The following is a 7,021-nucleotide window of genomic DNA, read 5'->3' as shown; positions in this document are numbered from 1 at the left end:
GTAGGTACCCGTTGGAGGACCCGACGGCCTAGGTCTATTATCAATGTAGTTTACCGACTCTGGTTGATCATCTGTTTCTTTCATACAACTCCAACTTTCATGTGGCCCACCACACCCTTCACAAGCCATATCCGAAACCGGTTTTTGTCATTTCTAACTTTTTGATTTTTGAAGAAAGGGCCTCGATTTGGGCTTGCAAAGAAGTGCTTTCGTCAACCTTATGGGCGCCCGGGGCAATAGATTTATTACCTCGGGGAGTGTGCCACTGAAAATTGGTTTGAGCAATTTCCTCAATTTGATTGTATATTTCATGTGGGTGACGATTACCTAAAAGTCCCCCGGAGCTAGAGTCAAGTGTTTGTCTTGTGTGTGGCAACAACCCATTGTAGAAAGTAGATACTTGTTGCCATACCGCAAGACCGTGATGAGGACACTTTCGTAATAGCTCCTTGAACCTTCCCCAAGTTTCATATAAGGATTCCCCATCCTCTTGTGAATTTGTATTAATTTCAGTCATTAATTTACCCATTTTAGCGGGAGGGAAATACTTATATAGAAACTTTTGGGCAAGTTCATCCCAGGTGTTTACCGAGCCAACTGGGAGGGCGTTGAGCCAAGCTTTTGCTCGGTCTTTTAGTGAAAATGGAAACATTCGAAGGCGGATGGCGTCGTTTGATGCTCCATTGATCCGAAAGGTATCACATATTTCTAAGAAATTAGTAATATGTAGATGGGGATCCTCGTCCGCAAGCCCATGGAAGGTTGCGGAGTTTTGAAGCATTTGTATCAAATGTGGTCGAAGTTCGAAGTTGTTAGCTTCAACATTCGGTGCATTAATAGCGGCGCCGAGATTACCCACGGTGGGTCGTAGGTAATCCATGAGGGTACGTTGGTCCGCCATTGGAAGTGGATCCCCCGAAACCTTCTCTTGGTTTTTAGCCTTAAGTCTTTTTCTGAGAAAGCGTTTGGGTTCCTCTAGAGGTTCTTTTATATCTCTACTAGAACTGGAGCTCATACACTACGTAGAAAGTTCAGAGGTGTTGCCTGGGTTCCAAGTCCTGCAATAAAAACAGTAAAGAGTGTTTGTCAGGAGGTTCACCACGGCTCCGTGCTCATTGAACACGGCCCCGTGGTCAGAGATACAGTGATTGTTTTCCGGATCCCCGTTACTGGAAAGTTGGACACGGCCCCGTGTTGCACCGACACGGCCCCATGCTCAGCTTTCTGTAACTCAGAAAATAAAAACTGCCAGTGATACTTCTAGACAAGGCCCGTGTCCGACCAGGCACGGCCCGTGCTGAGCTCTGCAGAAACTGAAAAATTAAGAAAATCCTAAAAAATAAAAAAAATAAAAAAAATTGATTAGGCCGCTGATTCCTAACTTTCTTAAAATCCTTGTGTCCCCGGCAGCGGCGCCAAAAACTTGATGTGCGTTAGGTGTAATATAATTTAGGTGTATATGTTAAGCCCTTTTTACACTTTTTAGCCAAGTTTTAAATTTATAAACACAATATTCACTAACACTAAACACACATATGGGCAAGTGCACCCATCGCGGACGTAGTATAGTGTTGGTAAGATACCGAGGTCGTCCAAGGACACAAGAGCTTTTAGTACCGGTTTATCCTCAACGTCTAATCAAATCAAAATGTTAGAAAAAGGTTTTTTAAACTAGAAAAATAAAACTAACTAAGATGCTGAAAATAAAAATAAAAATAAAAACAGATAGACAAGATGAATCACTTGGATCCGACTCGTGTGTAGTGTAACCTTTGATTATTTTCGCACTTTTGCACTTGTTTAAGAGATTATCTTAGTTATTGTAGTAGGCCCCTCTTTTGAAGGTGACGTTACCCTCAACCCAGTGGTTTGAGTCAGCAAGGATACAATCCTAAAGGATCGGATTATTGAAAGATAATTAATTAAGTTATTAATGCATAATGTGGTAGGCCCCTCTTTTGAAGGCGACGTTACCCTCAGCTAAGTAGTCTGAATTCAGCAGGGATACAGTCTTAAGTAGCCGGGTTAAAGTTTTAATAGTAGATTAACTTATGAGGGGATCAAAGAGTTTGGACCCCCGCCATCCAATACCGTTGGGTATTGAAGGAGGTCCAACTAAATTTGACCCAGATCCTTTGCAGGATCTATACACTGAACAATGGCAAGACTCTTACCAAACCGTTCCCTTAACCCCCGACCAGGTAGCCAACATACCTCTATATAGACCGTGGAGATATGAATGGTGAAAATCTTTTATTTTATATAGACAGTAAAATAATGCCAAGACACCACGGACAAACGATAAGGAAGAATCACCTTCAACATAAGAAACTAGGAATTAAAGTCATTAATACAAAACTAATTAAAAAGTGCAAAAGATTAAAAATAAAAAGTATTACACTAAACACTTGTCTTCACCAAGTGATGTAAGAGACTTAGGCAAACATGGCCTTTGATTGTCAAGAACTCTTACGATCAATCTTGGATCCCGGGACAACTCATACACTCTATGATGGACAATGGATGATGGTGGTGGATGATGGTGTTGTGATGGTGGTGGGTGGTGGATGAGGTGTGAGAGAGGTGGTGTGCCAAGGGATGAGTTGCAAGAGCTCCAAGCACTCTATTGGTGCACTACATCTGCTGATTACGTCTTGTATCGAGTCATAAGTCTTAGATGTTAGATCTGGACACGTAATACGAAAAATTGAGTGATTGTATAGTTTTAGGGTTAATGGATCGCTTTTATGGTCCATTAGGATTTAGGGTCGCTCGTATGGACATGTTTGGGCCGCTCGAATGGCTATATGTTGAACCACTCATATGTCATAGTTTAGGGCCGCTCGAGTGGTAATCATGTTGGACCGCTCCAATGGCTTCTTGGGCCGCTTATTGGGCCTGTCCAATAAGCGGTTCCAGATCAGTATATATACCCTCAGGGCGATCTCAGTTAAAAACGGTTGGTTGAATCTCGTACCGAAGTGCTGCCGGATCGAGAACTCGTTGTATTTACCGTCAAATCAATACAAAAAGTGTTTAAAGTGTATTGCAAGCTATTCCTACGTTGATTACTTGTTTTCCGCACCTGTAATTGACGAAAACGCCTCTGATCGACTCATTCGGGTCGCCAAACGATCCTACAATTGGTATCAGAGCTTCAGGAGGAGGAGTTCTACATGAAATAGCTGGAAATCGTCAAAAAATCTGTCTTCTACTCATTCTTTTTTAGATTCAAACATTTTTAACGGTCGAAATTTGCTGAAAAACTCAGGGATTGTGCACGATAGTATAGAGACAAACCCTTGAAAGTTTGGTGTCGAAATTCGAAGAAATTGTGTGCCAAAATGATGTCCGAAAATGGATCGCCTATTTGAACTGTTCTGGACCGCTCGAAACTAGTTGTGTGGACCGCTTATTCGGTCGGATTGTCCTTGAATCGCTCTAAATTTTCTCTATGAACCGCTCGAACAACAGTTGTGAACCGCTCGTTCGAACAGTACCTGGACCGCTCGTACTGATCTTGGTTGGACCGCTTATTTGATCTTTCTACCTGGATCGCTCATACAGTTGATTGGGCTCGCTTATTTGAATTGTGTGGACCGCTCTTTTGACAATTTAAATCTCTAGTTCGCTTTTGTGTACTGTTTGTAATATTTTTCAAAAATTGAAAATGGACAAGGATTTTTATAACGCATTCGATACCCCAAGTACCTCAATCAACGCTATTCAAACCACAATGCTAGAAAACGAAACCGGAACGATGCAAAAACCTCCCAAGTTAATGAACATCGAAGAATACAAAGGTTGGGAAGGTCGGTTTGAGAATTGGGTGCAAGCGAATTATCTTGACGCTTGGGAATGTGTGGAAACAAAGTATATTCGACCATTGAATAGTGATGAAGAGCCAGTTCCAATCAAAGATCTTAGAGATGATGAGAGGAAGAAGTACAAAAATGAGAAAATGATGCTAAGTCTTCTTCAACAGGCAGTGAAAGAAGATATCATGGTTCTGCTACAGCATAATGGAACGTCTTACTCAATCTGGAAAGCGTTACGTTCGAAGTTTAGGGGAAGTGAAGAGATGGTTAAAAGCAAGAAGTCGCTTCTAAAGAAAGAATTTGATCTTTTTCGTGGGTTGAAAAATGAGAGCACGAGAGAGATTATTGAACGATACTGTAACTTGCTTGCAAATATGAAAAGATTAAGTATTGAAAAGAGTAATGAAGAGTTGATCGACAAACTTGCTGATGCGTTGCCATATGAGAGTTGGGGCACATACTTGATGATGCTCAGAAACAAGAAAGGTTTTAGCAATCTGACGCTCAGTAAGTTCATTGAAAAGATCGAAGCTCAAGAAATGGAACAGAGAAAAGTGATTAGAATGAAAGACTTCGATGGTGAACAAGACATCGGGTTATATTATAAAACTGGGGTAAATGAGAAATCGTCGAATTCATCTCCAAAAATTGTGACTGGTATGAGTGCCAAAAGCTTATCTGAAAGCCCATCATCTGGATCGAGCAGCAAGACCAGTTTTACTTCATTTCCATCATTTGATCCAAACATCTCAGCAACTAAGAATGGGAGAAAATTACAGTGCAACATTGTATTGAATCTTGAGAATGATCAAGATTATTCTGAGGATATTGCCAAAAACCAAATGTCTTTATTAGGAATGGTTTTGGAATCTTATACTTGTTTTGTTGCAGGTCGTATCGGCAATCCAATGCTAACCAAAGAAGACTACGACCAGATAGATGCTGAAGAGATGGAGTTGATGGATATAAAATGGTGTCTGGCTAGTGTTTTACGGAGAGCTGAGAAGTTTAAACAAATCACGGGGAGAGATGATCTTCGTGATGCGAATGTTTCTACTTTAGGTTTTGACAAATCTAAAGTCACTTGTTTTCGATGCAGGGAAAAAGGACACTTCAAGAGAGAGTGCATAAACCGAGAAGCAAGTGGAGCTCAAAATCCGTTCAACAACAACAATGATTACTATCGCAAAGCCATTTATCATCAAGTTGGTCAATCATCTCAACAACAAAAACATCAAGCTCAAACTGCACATGGAAGAGATGTGATTGAAGATACCGGAAAGAGAGCTTGTGTAAGCAGTCATGATTGTGGAAAAAGAAAAGATGGTAGTGCTTTGATAATTGATCAAGAAGATGAAAAGCTAGCAGAAGGTTTTAGCTGGGCAAACTTCACTTGGGATGATTATGTTCCTGATCAAACCACAGCTTACACTGCATTTACAGCAAAGATTGTAGATGATAGTGATGATGATACAGAGTATTGGGCGAGAAAATACAGAGAAGATATGAAGTTGCTTGCTGAGAGTGATAGCGAAGACGAAAAAGTGAAAAAGGAGAAGAAAAAGAAGAAGATTAAAACACCGGTGAGTAGTGATGATGAAGAAGTGCCGATGGTGAGAAGGCAAAAGATGATAGAAGTGCCGAAGTTCAAAGTTGATGAAAGTGTTGATGCGAAAGAAGTTTCTGTTAAGTGTGAAAGCTGTGAGTTTGTGAAAAAGCAGAACAGCACGTTGATTAACAACTTAAACAGACTGAAGGAGTCATATGATGTGCTGAACAAGACAATGAATCAGTACAATCAAACGAGTGAAGAACAAGCTGTTGCTATGAAGACTCTTCAGGGAGCGTTTACGACTAAGCAAAAAGTTGTAAACAACTACATTGAAAAGTGTGCTGTTTTAGAACAGAAGCTTGAGCTACAACGAATAGAAACTGAAAGAGTAAATCGTTTATTGAAAAGTTACTCATGTACTTCCTATGTGATTGACAGGATTTATCCGACTGTTGAGAGCATGAAGGTCTGGGAAGAAGATGAGGTAACTGAAGAAAAAGCAGCTGAGGTCAGTATTGAAGAAAAGATTGCTGACAAGAGGAAGAGTGACAAGAAAAAGGATACTGAAAAGGCTTCATCTGGTAAGAAGAAAGGTTTCAGTTATAACAGATGTCCACCTCCACTGGAAAACGGATATTTGCCTAGACATCCTAACGATGAAAGAGTCAAAAAGGCCACAAATCTACAGTGGGAGTCAGAGTCGTCAGTCAATCTTCCTGAAAATATTGATGTTGTGTTTACATCATCTGACACTGATCAACAGTCTCAATTGATGAAGAAAGTTGTGGATCATGTGTTAGATAGTGATGACAGTGACGAGTCAAAGTCGGAGTCCGCGTCAGAGTCAAAATCTGAGTCAAAAACTCCGGTGCAAACAGAAAAACAGGGAAAATTAGTTTATGATAGAAAGTTTTTGTTATCAAAATCTAATTTGGATGATGGGTTGTTTAAAGTTGCTTATACTTTGAATAATTCGGACAAATTATATTCTGATGAGGAATTTCCATTAAGAGGTGTCAAAACTGAACTGATTAAAAAGGTTTTTATACTCTCGGAAATCAATATTTCTGAAATCAAAGGCTTATGTTTTAATGAAAAACCTAAAAAATACACCTCAAGAGTACAACAGAGATTAAACAAGAAAAAGAATTACAGTTCTGGTTCAGAATTCCAAAAGAAATCAAACCATAGCGGTAATTTTAAAAAGAAAGGATTAGGTTTTACTCCTACAGAAAGACAGAAAAATGAAAAATATGTTCGTGATTTTAAATCAAAAATGTTTTTTGTTTCAGGTACGTCAACTGACGAAGAAGGAAAGACATGTTTCTGGAGGGAAAAGAATAGTGAGTTTCTGAAAAAGAAACAAGCTGAACTAAAGAAAGACTCGAGAATCTGTTTCAAGTGCAACAACGTTGGACATATCGCCAAAGATTGTTCTCAGGCGATACAATCAAAACAGGGAGTTTTTCGCAAAATTTTAGAGAAGGTGTTTGCGTTCGAATCACCACTTGATAGAACAAAACTATTCAAAGATTCTATTTTTGAAATTGGTGAAAGTTCAAACAAGTTTTACAAAAAGAAAGCCAAATCTAAAAATCAGAAATGGGTTGTGAAGAAGGGTGGTGAAAGCTCTAGCGATGATTCTGATAGG

General features: G+C 39.7%; 1 non-coding gene across 1 annotated transcript; it reads left to right on the top strand.

The window, feature by feature from the left end:
- The first annotated feature begins 416 nt into the window (after positions 1–416).
- Positions 417–523, top strand: LOC118480781. The gene has a single exon (XR_004863758.1). It is a non-coding gene; the product is annotated as a small nucleolar RNA R71 (small nucleolar RNA).
- Positions 524–7,021: the final 6,498 nt, after the last annotated feature.

Source organism: Helianthus annuus, chromosome 7, assembly GCF_002127325.2.
Source record: "Helianthus annuus cultivar XRQ/B chromosome 7, HanXRQr2.0-SUNRISE, whole genome shotgun sequence".
Taxonomy (NCBI): Eukaryota; Viridiplantae; Streptophyta; class Magnoliopsida; order Asterales; family Asteraceae; genus Helianthus; species Helianthus annuus.
This window is presented reverse-complemented; position numbering and strand designations above follow the sequence as displayed.